General features: G+C 43.2%; 1 protein-coding gene and 1 long non-coding RNA gene across 5 annotated transcripts in view; one reads left to right on the top strand and one right to left on the bottom strand.

Annotated features, from left to right (window-relative positions):
• Positions 1-14,204, top strand: part of LOC118558143 (cell surface A33 antigen-like) — a 260,028-nt gene that overhangs the window by 179,833 nt on the left and 65,991 nt on the right. The gene's annotated exons all lie outside the window — the stretch shown is intronic.
• Positions 10,929-11,240, bottom strand: LOC118558158. The gene is made up of 2 exons (XR_004928186.1): positions 11,205-11,240; positions 10,929-11,036 (listed from the first exon to the last, which is right to left on the bottom strand). It is a non-coding gene; the product is annotated as an uncharacterized LOC118558158 (long non-coding RNA).

Below are 14,204 nucleotides of genomic sequence, written 5' to 3'. Positions count from 1 at the left end.
TGGTCAGGGCCGACCAGGCCTCATGGTTGGCCTTCTTTGTCTGCTCTGTGAGAGCTGCTAAAGAAATCTGCAGGAGTGAGCTGAAGAAAGAGAGCTCTTTGTCTGTGGGAGGAAGGTTTTATTTGTAAAGAGGGTTTTCAGCAGGACCCCGGTGGGAAGAAAGGCCGTCCAAGCCTTGAGGGTCTCATGTTGCAGCAGGACAGAATTCCTGTTACCTTCCCCATACCACAGTTCAGAATTCAACCCGAGATCAATTATTTATCATGCCGTTATTGTATAACATTAGTTTAAATTACGGATCCTGTCTGCAGACTGGTGAGGCTAATTAAGCTAATAAGTAATGAAGATCATCAGTTTTATCAGAATGTAGTAAGAATCTAAAGTATTTTCATTTCAAACATCATGGAATGAGCTTAATAGCTTAATCCGTTCATGACAGCATTTATTATGCGCTCGGCAGTTTATGCATTCATGAGTTAAGCAAACATTATTATAAATTATGTCTTAAGTCATGTTACCATCTTCATCCTCTTCATTCATTCATCTTGTGGTCACTTCCTCTCCTAGATCTTCCTTTCACTATTCTCAGTTTGTCCTTTTTAAATTAAACCTGTCGGCCTGCAAATCGAGTTCTAGGTATTGATCTCAACTTGGTTCCAGCATGGTTTCTGCCTGCAGTTCAGCTCTCGAATTCACAAGATATCAGTCTCATCCCATATCAGTTATTTTCAACCGTCAGCTGCCCTCCTTGCTCGGTCACCTCAATCTCACAAATGCATCACTGCCAGAGTCATGCTTTATTTCCAGGCAGCTAGAGTTCGCTAAATTTGTTCTTTCCTTCTTGAACAGGATACTCTGGTTGAGAGCTGCCGTTCTGACCGTCTGGTCTGCTTCTCGCCTGGATCGAAATATATTTCTATAATGCCTTTCTGTCGTGGATGTGTTTACAAATGTACGGATGCTGCCATCCGTAGGTTTTGGGGGGGTTCTTTATAATTGTTTCACAGATTCCTGATCACTCAAACAATGGGCTTGGTCATCATCATCATGCCTCACACATCGTTCTGAGCATCCATTCATTTTAGCTGCTCAATGCCCTCTCGGCTCTAAGGTAATCTAACTGCAAATACTGGTGGTGGATTGAACTTTTCACATGTCTCGCCAGACCCTTCATGTTTCACTCTTTCGAATTGAGTTTATCATTCATAATCATCACAGTCCGTAACTCTCCTATCATATTGTTGATCTTTTATGCTTCTTTCATATCATCATTCATCACATGTATACTTACGTTCATATCGTAACTCATATTGTCAGTTTATCCTGTCACTCATTCTGTTATGTATCCTTTCATGCATCTGTCATGCATTCGTTATGTATCCTGTTGCACTCTCTCGTACGTCTTGTCGCATCTGGTCCTGCGTCTTGTAATGTGTTCTCTCATGTATGCGTCAAGCATTCTGTTATGCATAAGCAAGACATCTTCCGCAAGAAAAGCATCCATGCTCACATCTTCCGCAAGGAAGCTTACGCAAGACATCTTCCGCAAGAAAAGCATCTATGCTCACATCTTCCGCAAGAAAGCATACGCAAGAGATCTTCCGCAAAAAGCATACGCAAGAGATCTTCCGCAAGAAAAGCATCTATGCTCACATCTTCCGCAAGAAAGCATAAGCAAGACATCTTCCGCAAGAAAAGCACCCATGCTCATATCTTCCGCAAGAAAACTTAAGCAAGACATCTTCCGCAAGGAAAGCATCTCCACTCACATCTTCCGCAAGAAAGCATAAGCAAGACATCTTCCGCAAGAAAAGCATCTATGCTCACATCTTCAGCAAAAAGCATACGCAAGAGATTTTCCGCAAGAAAGCATAAGCAAGACATCTTCCGCAAGAAAAGCATCTATGCTCACATCTTCCGCAAGAAAGCATACGCAAGACATCTTCCGCAAGAAAGCATACGCAAGACATCTTCCGCATGAAAGCATCTCTGCTCACTTCTCCTTGTTCATTTCTTTCATTTCTTTCACCTAATCATCTCCCATTCAAATCACTATCCCGTCACACTGCCTTATGAGTCAGGCGCTCTGACCTCGGCATTTTTGGGGGGAACATCCCTGTTCTCATACATCTACTTATGCATATTAAAGTATAATTCAGCATTAATGTTCCTGCCGAGGTCTGAGCGCCAAAGACTTAAAATATTGTATCAATAAAATCCTTCTTATTGCCATTTCTTTCTCTGTGAGTTTTTCAGATTGAAATCGCAGCTGGCCTGCAGTTCTGCTTACACAGCATTTCAGTCTGAGTGCTGGCAGCAGACACATCCCTCACATTGTTCAGGCAGCCTTGACATGGGCTGATCCCTTTATTGAAGACACGCTAATTAGGTTTGAGCACTATAACAATGCAGCAGATGAGTTCACCTGCTTTCAACCTAAACGGAACAGGGAAACTGTGGAGGACGAGCAAGAAGTAGACGTCAAGAAAGACCGGAAACAGAAAGAGAACATCCTCTAAGAAGAAGAAGAAGAACAAATTTGTCAAATGTCAGCTGTGCAAGGATGGATCCATCATTCAAGACAGTTCTTTTAATGTTGTCTTGCCAGTGAGGATATTGTCTTTGATATTGTCTGATGAAATTCTCTGGCCAGATACAGCTAGGTGAACAGATCCTGATGTTAATATGATTTCTTTTGGTTTTCTTCTTTACCTTTACTTTTAACCTGTGCTGGTAGTAGAATGTTTTTAGTTGTGCGTTTTCTGGGTTCATAGTGTTGGGACATGATTTTTTTGTGATTGCCTGATTTACTGATAGTTAACCGATTATGGGTATATGACAGAGTTCGAGACTCGAGTTTGTGATTCGTACTCGAGTTTCCTGACTGTTTCTACTGCCTCTCATGTAGGTATGCAAGTTAAAAGGGAAGTGACATCGAATAGTAATAGTAATATCATAGTAATATCATCTTTTATTATCATTGAAACATACATTACAACGAAATTTGTTCTCTGCATTTAACCCATCACCCTTGGGCTGCCATGTGCGGTGCCCGGGGAGCAATCTGGGGTTAAGGGTCTTGCTCAGGGACCCAGAGTGCAGGCGCTGGGGATCGAACCGGGTACTTGCATCCTTCTCTGAGTGCAAGCGCGCTGCTCTAACCACTAGGCCAACACAGTCCCCCACCAGAGTTTCTCCTGGATGGTGATGCTTTGGTCCTGGCTAAGCGATGTTATGGCTTTCCTTTCCTGTGTGGGATTCCTGTGGTGTGACCTCCTTCTACTTTCACACCACAGGAAAGGAAAGCCATAACATCGCTTAGCCAGGACCAAAGCATCACCATATTACCAGCAGACGAAGGAAGATGCACCGTGGTCCTCAACACTTCAGTTTACCAGGACAAAATTCTCACTCTACTGAGTGACACCACCACATTTGAGTCTTTGAAAAGAGATCCAACCAACTCCTACAAAAAGAAAATCACTGACTACCTCCAACAACTAGAAAAAGACAAGGTAATTAACCGCTCATCTTATTATAGGTTATATCCAGGGGAGGACATTCCATGCTTATATGGACTCCCAAAAATTCACAAGGAAGGAACACCACTCAGACCCATTGTCAGCAGCATTAATTCAGTAACATATAACATTGCTAAACAGCTTGCTAGTATTTTAGCCCCCCTGGTGGGGAACACACCACATCACATAGAAAACTCCAAAGACTTTGCAAATAAAGTCAAAGATTTAAAGATGGCGCCAGGAGAAACTCTGGTGTCTTTCGATGTCACTTCACTTTTCACTTGCATACCTACATCAGAGACAGTAGAAACAGTCAGGAAACGTCTTCAACAAGACAGTGATCTGCATAACAGAACTAATTTCACTCCGGACCAGATCTGTACCCTACTGGACCTTTGTCTTTCTACAACTTATTTCAAGTTCAGCGATCATTTTTACAGACAGAAGCATGGTTGTGCCATGGGATCTCCAATCTTTACATGGAAGAGATGGAAAAGAGAGCTTTGGGAACCTTCAGAGGAACACCACCAAGCCACTGGTTTAGATATGTGGACGACACCTTTGTCAAAATCCAGTTAAAAGAGGTGGAAGCTTTCACAAGACCCATCAACTCGGTGGACAACAACATCAAGTTTACCAGAGAGGATGCCAACGACAACAAGCTACCTTTTCTCGACTGTTTGGTGAACATGGAAGGAGATGGAAACCTCAACATTGTGTATAGGAAACCCACTCACACAGACCAATATCTTCTTTTTGACTCACACCACCCACTGGAGCACAAACTTTCTGTCATCAGAACCTTACAACACCAGACCGAGCATGTCCTGACTAAAACAGAAGGGAAGCACAAGGAACAGAAATACATCAGAGATGCCCTCCAAACCTGTGGGTACCCTAACTGGGATTTTGTCAAATCAGCAAGAAAATTCAAAAGACCCGCTGCAGAACATAATGGTGAGAAGAATAAATGAAAAAACATCATCATCCCATATGTTGCTGGAGTCTCTGAAAATCTCAAGAGGATTTTCTCCAAACACAAAATCCCAGTACATTTCAAACCAAACAGGACCCTCAGACAGAGGCTGGTGCATCCCAAGGACAAAACCCCCAAACCTAAGATGAGTGGAGTGGTGTATGCAGTTCAGTGCAGTGAGGAATGTCCTGATCTTTATATTGGAGAAACCAAACAACCTCTCCACAAACGCATGGCTCAACACAGGAGAGCTACCTCCTCAGGACAAGACTCTGCTGTCCACCTACACCTAAAGGACAAAGGACACTCTTTTGAGGACCAACATGTTTACATTTTGGACAAAGAAGACAGATGGTTTGAAAGGGGTGTGAAGGAAGCCATCTATGTTAACAGAGAAAAAACAACATTAAACAGAGGAGGAGGCCTTAGGTTCCAACTCTCAAAAACTTATAATCCAGCTATAGGATTTATTACGGCCAATCATCATCACCTCAATTCTCACCCTCATACGAGTGATCAAAACATTGTTTCTGTAAACCAGGCCAATAACGACCCTAATGACTCCCCGTTACAGAGTAGTGGACCAGTTTTGGTTTAATTTGCATGTCATCTAAGCCATTACAAGGCCTTTGTTGAGCAGTAGTATAAGGCTTGATGCTCCACATTACTTCAGACTTTTTGAATCGAGAAAGCTTCCGGGATAGGAAGCGAAACGTCTTCAAACTTTGGAAAAAAAAGTCCAGTTGTTTTGTTCTTTACTTTTTTTGGAACAAATGTCAGCTAGTATAGTACTAATAGCTTCCTGGATAACATTAGTGCTACCACCAAGTAAACGAAACTACAGTTTGTTTTAAATGTAATGTTTTTTTTTTTTTCGTTTAGCTCTGCCATCTTTTGATAATGCTATTAGCATTATTACTGTATTAACATGGAACATTAATGTTGAATTTAATGGTGTTTTGTATAACTTTAAGATTAAGCCATCAAGCAACTGATCGATACAGCGCCCCAACCTTCCTGATGAATTAATTACATTAATAAAATCAAAGTTCATAAAGATATAGATTTTACTGAGCAAATGTTATGTTCACAGCTATTTCTATAAATATGTTCCTGCTTTTGGCTGCTGACATCACCCTCTGCATTCTGGTTTGTTCCAGCAAGTTCCCCTGATTGCTTGCACCTGTTTCTGCCTGATTACTGATTCTTTTTCACCTGTGTGTTGCGTTATTTAAGCCTGCCTACTCCTGAACCCCTGTGCCTGTCATGGTTTGGGTTTTGTTTTGTTTTAGTTTTGGACTTTTCTTCATTCAGCCTTTCACTTCTCTGTCACCAGCCATTAACTATTAGCCATTAACACTTCCAGCCACCACCCTCCTCTAGATCAGCTCCACCTGTTCATCCCCTTATTTATACCCGCCTCAGCCTACTCTTCTCTGCCAGATCATTGCCAACCTCCGTTGAGTCAATATCCAGTGTACTTCTGTCTGCCTGCCTGCCTGTGTTCAATCAGTAACTGTTTCTTGCTTTCTTAGTCATGCCTAGCCCATGTCGGATTTGATCACCTGCTGGTTATCGGACCTGTCTCTACCCCTTGACCCTGCTCCCGGATTCTGTTCCGGACAATTGATTAACTGGCTTGACCCTGGACTGTTCCTGGACTACGGACTCTGATTATGTTTTTTATCATTCTGTCTGCCTGTCATTCCGGTTCCTACCCATTCTCCTGTATTTTTAATAAACTCTCTTAAACGTCCCCTATAACGCCTGGCTGAATTCTGGGTCCTCTGTTTTTGATCATGACAGTGCCAGATTCTCAAAAACCTTTGTATGAATAGACCATCCAGCATCCCTAGCCTACAGCCTGCCTGTGAGTTACCCTGTTTCTCTCGCTCTTGTTGAACTCTCCAGTTGGTTCTCAGTATCTGGACAGGACCGTTGCCTGTTGCCTGACTCTGCCTCTCTGTCAAGCCCTTCTTTACTTCTGCCCATCGGATTGTTTTGAATTACTGACCATGGACTGGATTCTGGACTCAGCCTGTTGGATTGCTCCACTGCTTCCTCTGTCTTTCTCTGTCAACCTGTGCGTAACCTTGGACTGTCTCAGGATTGCCGCTCCACTGACCAAGCGCTTCAGGGGCGAACTTCTGTATTTGAATTCAGCTCATACATTAGATTCAGCTGATTTCTTGTAGCTTTTGTCGAAGTTCAACTCCATTCCATTTGAGGACAGAAAACTAGAGAGATCCCTAAACCTCACCCATCAGTACAAAAGGGGTTTTAACTGGCCACATATAAAGGTTATCATTTCATAAGCTGTGAGCACAGTCTAAAAGCAAAACACTATAGCAACACAAAGCAAAACAGCACTAAGCAAAACACGCAAAGTATAAAGTACTCCAAAATATACTTAAGTACAGCAGTGAAGTATTTTTATTTTGTTACTATACAACACTGATTAAAGGTACATATTCACTCTATTCGACATTGAAAATTTATATGTAGGGTTGGACATTGTTTGAATTTGAACTATTCGGGTTCCGATTGCAATACTTTTTTTGATTAAGGTTCCTTTTGATTATCGATTCCATCATCCAGCAAAATATGTTTTTTTTAAGGTTTTCACGTCACCTACCACTTAGTTTCTAGTGCTTGGATGGGTTTTACCATAGCTGTTTATAATGTTGGATACAAACAGTGTGTCTGCCTCTTTCACAATTAGATGTGCTTCAAGCCTCTGGAGATTGGGCAGTACCTGTCTGCATGTGGGGCTCTTTTCTAAAGACACACAGAGTGTGGATGTGTGGAAAACCTTCAATTTAAAAAATATGGTTAAATAATGTGAGCTTTGAGCTTCTAATGTAGGAGTTATTGCTTTTCCTTTAGGAGCACCTTTGCCATCAAGCACATCTTCATCCACACAGCAATGGTTCGGACCTTGGCCACCAACTGACTCACTGGATTTAGGAAGTACAGACTTTGTGCTGCTAAATCAAGTATGTGGGCAAAGCAGCAAAGTTTCATGAATTGCAGCCGCTTGATAGCCATATCCATTTTGGCAGCATTATCTACAGTGACTGTTACAATTTTGTCTGGAATGCCAAATTCTGAGAGAACATCACTGATTTCTTCTGCCACAACACAACCAGCCTTGGCTCTGTACACCGCATTTATTTTAAGCACTTGTTGCATAGCACTTGGAAATCATTGCACTCTGTTTCTTGTATGACATGAATACGGAGATGTTTTTCCATATTTACCATGCACCCTCAATTGCCTGATATAGAGTCGCACTGAGCTGAATGGTCAATTGTTTTAGTAATGCCCAACCCTTATTGAAACACTTGCTAGGCTTTTGAAAGCCCCCAGGCTTTTGGAAAAGCCTGGGGATTTCTACATGCAATGGAAAAGCACCTATTGACACCAAATAGTGCACCTACTGTAGGTTTGATGGTCATTCATTTCCCTGCTGTCTCATGCTGCCAAAAGGAACAGTTTGTCAGTAGGTTTGAGGGGAAACTAAGGGACTGGCCCTTTAAGGTGACGATGCCTGCTTTATTCATTCTGCCACTTAGTTATTTAACCATGCCTCACAAAATGTGGGGTAAAAATGGTAAAAGTTTGTAGGCCCAAGGGCTTGCGAGCCCTACCAGTTCTCATGGATATTTCACAAGATTTCAAAAAGATAACTTTTTTTTTTTATCTTTATAAAAGATTTTGTGTTAATTTTTTTACATTTTTTTTTGGATTTGTTAATGACTTTAATTGAAAATGCAGGTCCACATTTTGCCGAAAACACAGATACAGGAAGCTGAATGACACAGTCTATAGTGTCAGTTAAACCACAAACTGCAGCACTGAAGGTGCAACTTTAACTGTGATCAGCTAAAAAAAAACAGAAAGTTGATGGAAGGGCACGTAAGGAATACATTTACCTAAAAGTGGACATTTAGATACATGTTTTGTTTTAAAACCATGTTGATGGCCACTATTAGATACTACATAGTTTAGAGAAAAGCTCAACAATGTCTCAATGATCAATTATTTGATTTCATTTTGAAAATAAAAATTCTATTGAAAGAAAAACTAAAATGAACCATGAAGTAGAGATGTGTGGTTGTTCAAAAAGCTGAAACCTGCAAAATGTGTTCAGATAGAGATTAGGTAAAATGTTACTATTTTAGCTCCGACCCAACAGAACTTCAGAACTGAACCAGCTTCTAAAGACTGTAAACCAACTGACTGATTAAAATCGAAAACATCACAAAAAGCTACAAAACAAGAAAATCAACTCAATCTGACCTTTGTTAACTTTGTTTTTCTGCCATTGATGATGAGAAATGTTGACGTCGCTGTCAGTAATGTTGTCCTCTCCTCCTTCTGGATCACCTGAAGAGAAATTAACTGAATCTAAATTTACTGAGTCAGAATGTTTTTAGAACAAAGTTTCAGGTTGTGGCTGGAAAACATGTAAAAATCCAACAGAACGGGTTTAAAATGTATTAATAGACCCCTTGCAACCACGTGACTCCGTTACCCAGAACCCCTTGCGTGGCGGCCATATTGGTTGGCACGCCATTTGACGAAATGACGAGTTCTCCAGGTATTTTTCTTCTTTAGATAACGTATCACAAGATCGTTTTAAGAGTAAGTTGATGGTTGATGGTATCAGATTGCCAGATCCACACAGCAAAAGCCTGAAGGGACGGAGCGAGTCTGTGAAATGCTGGCCAAGGGTTTCGTACCGCGACACAGCTGCTTTATAAACGCGCAGGCCAGTACGGACAAGAGAGCACGAAAGCCCCTGAAACCACTGGACGGCTACAATTATTTTATATCGGGGAAAAAGGCTCCAGCAACGCCCGCGACGCCATGAGGGATTAAGCGGGTCAGAAAATGGATGGATGGATGTTCAGACATGTTTGTGCAACAGCACAAAGCAGAGAGGAAGACCCACCCGGTAGGTTAAAAAAAACATCACTCACTACGGATTATTTAGGTGTTTTTGTCTCGTTAAAATGGGTGGGGGTGACGGCGACATTGCAGCGTAAACACAGAAGTACTAGCGCCCGTAAACGGGCGGAGGGGAGGTGGCGATCGCTACACGGGCCGGAGAGCCGCCGCTGTCTGGAGCAGCAGGAGGCGGGTGCTGCTCCAGACAGCGGCTTCTCCGGCCCGTGTAGCGATCGCTACAGCAGCCGCCGCGTGTAGCGATCGCCACCTCCCCTCCGCCGCTATTAAAGTAGAACAATGACTAGAGCAGAATTAAGTTGTATTTACCGGAGATGAAATGTAGACTGCAAATTCTGTCGTAGTATGATGGCTCCCCCAGTCCATTGGGAGTGTCTGCCTGCGCTCTTTTCATTGAAAATATCCATTTCTTTCTTCGTCCTTCCTCCTTCGGTAAACGACAGAAACGTACATCCAACGATTTGGAATGCCTCTGTGTGCAACCGGGAGCACAACAAGTCGTAGGCATTGTTTAGATTCCAAAAATAAACGAACTAAAAGTACGCTCTAAATCACCCGTTTTGTCATGTAGTAGACGGGCTGTCAGGCTAGCATGCCCACCAAGATGGAGGCGCGCACCCCCGATCACGTGACTGTGACGTCAGATGCAAGGGGTCTATTGTTGCAGAGAACAAGTTGTGCATTTAGATCCAGAAGCCTGTCTCACCTTCAGACTTTCTCTGAACACATCGTCTCACCATCAGAACCAGAACCAGCAGCAGAACCACAACCATGACGAATGGAAGAGACAGGAGCAGGTAGGGAGGAGATGGAGGGGAGGATGATGTGGGGGGAGGAGAAGGTGAAGGAAAAAGGAATGTGGTCGGGGCAGAGGTTGATGGTTTCACTAAAATAAAGATGTTTATTAAATTATCTCCACAGTTCAGATATTTACTCTAGAGATGAAGGACTTCTGTTTTTACTTCCTGACCTGAGACAGAGATGCTGCTGGATGGAGACTCTCCATGAGCGCTGATGCTACACCTGTAGAGGCCTTCATCAGAGCTGCTCACATGGTGGAGGGTCATGTGACCTGCAGGCTCAGTCCTGATGAGGGAGCCATCTTTATAGAAAGCAGCTGGGAGGTTGGAGGGACCGGTCTTATTTTTACAGCTCAGAGTGACGTCATCTCCCTCCATCACAGGGAGGATAGGACTCTGCAGGATCACTGATCCACCTCAACACAGAGACAAACTACAGTATTTCATCCATTTCCACACAGCTTCATCAACACTAACTCCACAGTCTGATCTTACCAGTGACAGTGAGCTGGATGCTGCTGCTGGCTGCTCCCTCTCTGGACTCACACCAGTAGACTCCACTGTCCAATGTGAACAAGTAGCTGATGTTACAGTTAGAACCAGAAGCTTCTCCCCATCCATCTCCACACTGAGTCCTGGTTTCTCTGGTTGTGTTCCTCCTCACAGTCCATCCAGCAGAGCTGTTGTCCTCCTCACAGCTCAGAGACACAGAGTCTCCTTCAAAGAACTGAGATCTGCTGAGACTCACAGTCAGAGCAGCTGGGAGGACTGAAATGGATAATGGCATTGATTTTCATTGTTTTCAAAAATTATTTAAAAATGTAATCTTAAAATTGTATCCTTCTACTTGCATCTTACATTTACACTTCCTAATATTAATTTGAATAATAAGACAATTATTTAACTGAAGTTATATGTTGATAGAAATTAACCAACCTTCATTTGTTTTGCAGCAAAACAGCAAACAAGGAACTGTTTTGATATAGAAATTCATTAGAAATTCACAATCCAGACATTTTATCCTACAGAAACATTTATTACATCACACTGATCTTCATTACATCTGTATTTATTTCCTCAAATAAAAGAGTGACTTTATCCAGACAGGGCATCTACATCTAGGTTATTTTAAACAGTTTATTCTCTTTTTCATCATCTTCTCCATCATTATCCTGTAATTTCATATCACAGTCATGTTCAGTGTCTTCAGTTTATCTGAGGTGTGTCCATGAAAGCCAGCGCTGTGTTACTAAGAGCTACAAAGAGGCAGTAAAGTCACTTTTCTTCCTGCTTGATGTGTAGAAGCTCTTTAATCTGAATTCAGTCTGAAGTTTTGGTCTAACTCTTTGACTCAGGTTAGAACAGAGCAGACAGTAAATTTACTTTGCCTGAACAACAACAGGTTTTGTACTTACAGAGCAGATATTGTAGAGATGTTTCCATCATGGTGCCACTTCACGATCTGACCTCTGTTGGTTTTCTGTTGGGGACTCACAATAAAGACCGCCTTCTTCCTGGAAACATCAACCTGTGGTTGGTTCCTCCTTCTTTCTAACATACACATGATTGTTTTCTCTGTCTAAAGCTACAATATTAAATCAGACCTAGAAACAGAACCACCAAAGTACCTGTGCACCCTTTTCACATGTTTAAACAAATATTTAAACATGTCTAGGTTTCTGGTTGGTGGATTTTCCACAGTAAAAGATCTGCATTGACAGCTGATCTCATTGATAGAAGCCTGCTAGCTCACAGCTACACAGGTGACAAGAACCATCGTTGTGGTTCTATATGTTCATAGGAAGGTCACAAACTACAAGAGAACCAGTGCCCTCATGGGCGGATACTAGACGCCCTTAAAAAAAGTCTCTGAAAAGTCCAAAGATCAAAACAAAAACAACCCAAACAGGGCGGGCGAGGGAGGTCTAGGATGGAGGGTTAGAGTCTAAACAGTCCAAACAAAAAACAACCCAAAAAAAGATGAACTAAGGAATCTGGCAGGCCTCCACGAGGAAGACCTCAACCTGGCAGCAGAGCAGTGTCTCTGGCGAGAGACCGAGATGTGGCAACGTCTCTGGCGGACGTCCTTGAGGCAGACCTTGGAGTGGCAGCATCTCTTTCGGGTGTCCGTCCTCAAGGCAGACCTAGGCATAGCACCGTCTCTGGGAGGCATCTCTGGCAGGCGTCTCTGGTGGGCGTCCCAGGCAGAAAACTCTGGAGGGCCACCTCAGCAAAGTAGCATTTCTGGCAGACCACCCCGGCTTAGCAGCATCTCTGGCGGGCCTCCCCTAGGCAGACCTCGGTGTGACAGCATCTCTGGCAGGTGTCCCAGAGGAAGAACGCAAGGAAGACAGTGTCTCAGGTGGGTGACACCGGCGTAGCAGCGTCTATGGTGGGCATCCCCAATGCAGACCTCGGTGTGGGAGCATCTCTGGCAGGTATCCCCAAGGAAGACCAAGACCCCGAGGAAGACAGTGTCTCTGGCATGCGACCCTGGCGTAGCAGCGTCTCTGGTGGGCCATGCCGGCGTAGCAGTGTCTCTGGCCGGTGACACCGGCGAGCGACACCAGCATATCAACTTCTCTGGCAGGTGTCCCCTTGGAAGAATGCAACAAAGACAGTGTCTCAGGCAGGAGACACCGCCGTAGCAGTGTCTCTGGTGGGCGTCACCAAGGCAGACCTTGGTGTGGCAGAGTCTATGGCGGGTGCCCAATGCAGACCTCGGTATGGCAGTATCTATGGCAGGTGTCCCCAAGGAAGACCCTGAGGAAGACAGCGTCTCTGGCATGCAACCCTGGCGTAGAAACCCTGAAGACAGAAGTACAAAATAACTGTATGACACACTTAGAAACTTTGGTTTAACTCAACATGTTAAACAGCCAACACACAAACAGAGACATATTTTAGACTTGATCATCACTAAAGGTCTAAAGCACAGGTGTCAAAGTCCAGTCCTCAAGGGCCGGTGTCCTGCAACTTTTAGATGTGTCCCTGGTCTGACACGCCTGAGTGAAATAATCAGGTAATTAGCAGGACTCTGAAGAACCTGACTGCATACTGAGGAGCTAATTGTGTCATTTGATTCAGGCATGTGAGACCAGGGAAACCTCTAAAAGTTGCAGGACACCGGCCCTCGAGGACTGGAGCTTGACACCCCTGGTCTAAAGATTTCTAAAGTCAATGTAACTGAAGTTGCCCTATCTGATCACTTTTCTGTTACCTTTGAAAGCATAATTTCCAGTGACTCATTTAACCAAAGGGACATCGTAAGAAAACGCACCTTTAAGGACAATGCCACGGGAAACTTTTATTCAAGCTTACTCTGATACTTCCACCTTGGGCTGCAACTCAGCTGATGAACTAGTAGATAACTTTCAGTCTAAAGTCTCAGACATCATTGACTGCATTGCTCCAGTTAGAGTGAAAGTTCTTTCCGGGAAGAAAAAATCTCCTTGGAGAAATGCTCCAGCAGTTAGAAGTGAAAAAAGGGAGTGTCGAAAAGCTGAACGCAGGTGGAGAAAGAACAGACTTCAGGTTCACTAGGATATCTATAAAGAAAGACTTTTCATATATAACTTACAACTGAAAAATGCAAGAGAATCTATCTTCTCTGAGATCGTTAACAAAAACATTAATAATGCTTGTGCATTATTTGCCACAGTCGACAGGTTAACAAATCCTCCTGTGTCCGTGACTTCAGAACTCCACTCCACCAGGGCCTGCAATGAATTTGCTAACTTCTTCACTGAGAAAATCCTAAAAATTAGAGGATCAGTTTGTACATCCATATCAACCCCAGAACCAAAGCTGTATCCAACTGGAACTTATCTTGACCAAATGTCCCAATTCAGACGAATAAACTACAAAAGCTCAGAGGAAATCATTCAGCAGCTAAGTTCCTCCTCCTGCTGCCTTGATGTTCTACCTAGAGGTGGG

The sequence above is a fragment of the Fundulus heteroclitus genome, unplaced genomic scaffold (assembly GCF_011125445.2).
Source record: "Fundulus heteroclitus isolate FHET01 unplaced genomic scaffold, MU-UCD_Fhet_4.1 scaffold_103, whole genome shotgun sequence".
Classification (NCBI taxonomy): Eukaryota; Metazoa; Chordata; class Actinopteri; order Cyprinodontiformes; family Fundulidae; genus Fundulus; species Fundulus heteroclitus.
Note: the sequence above shows the minus strand (reverse complement) of the source record. Positions and strands in the feature narration are given on the sequence as shown.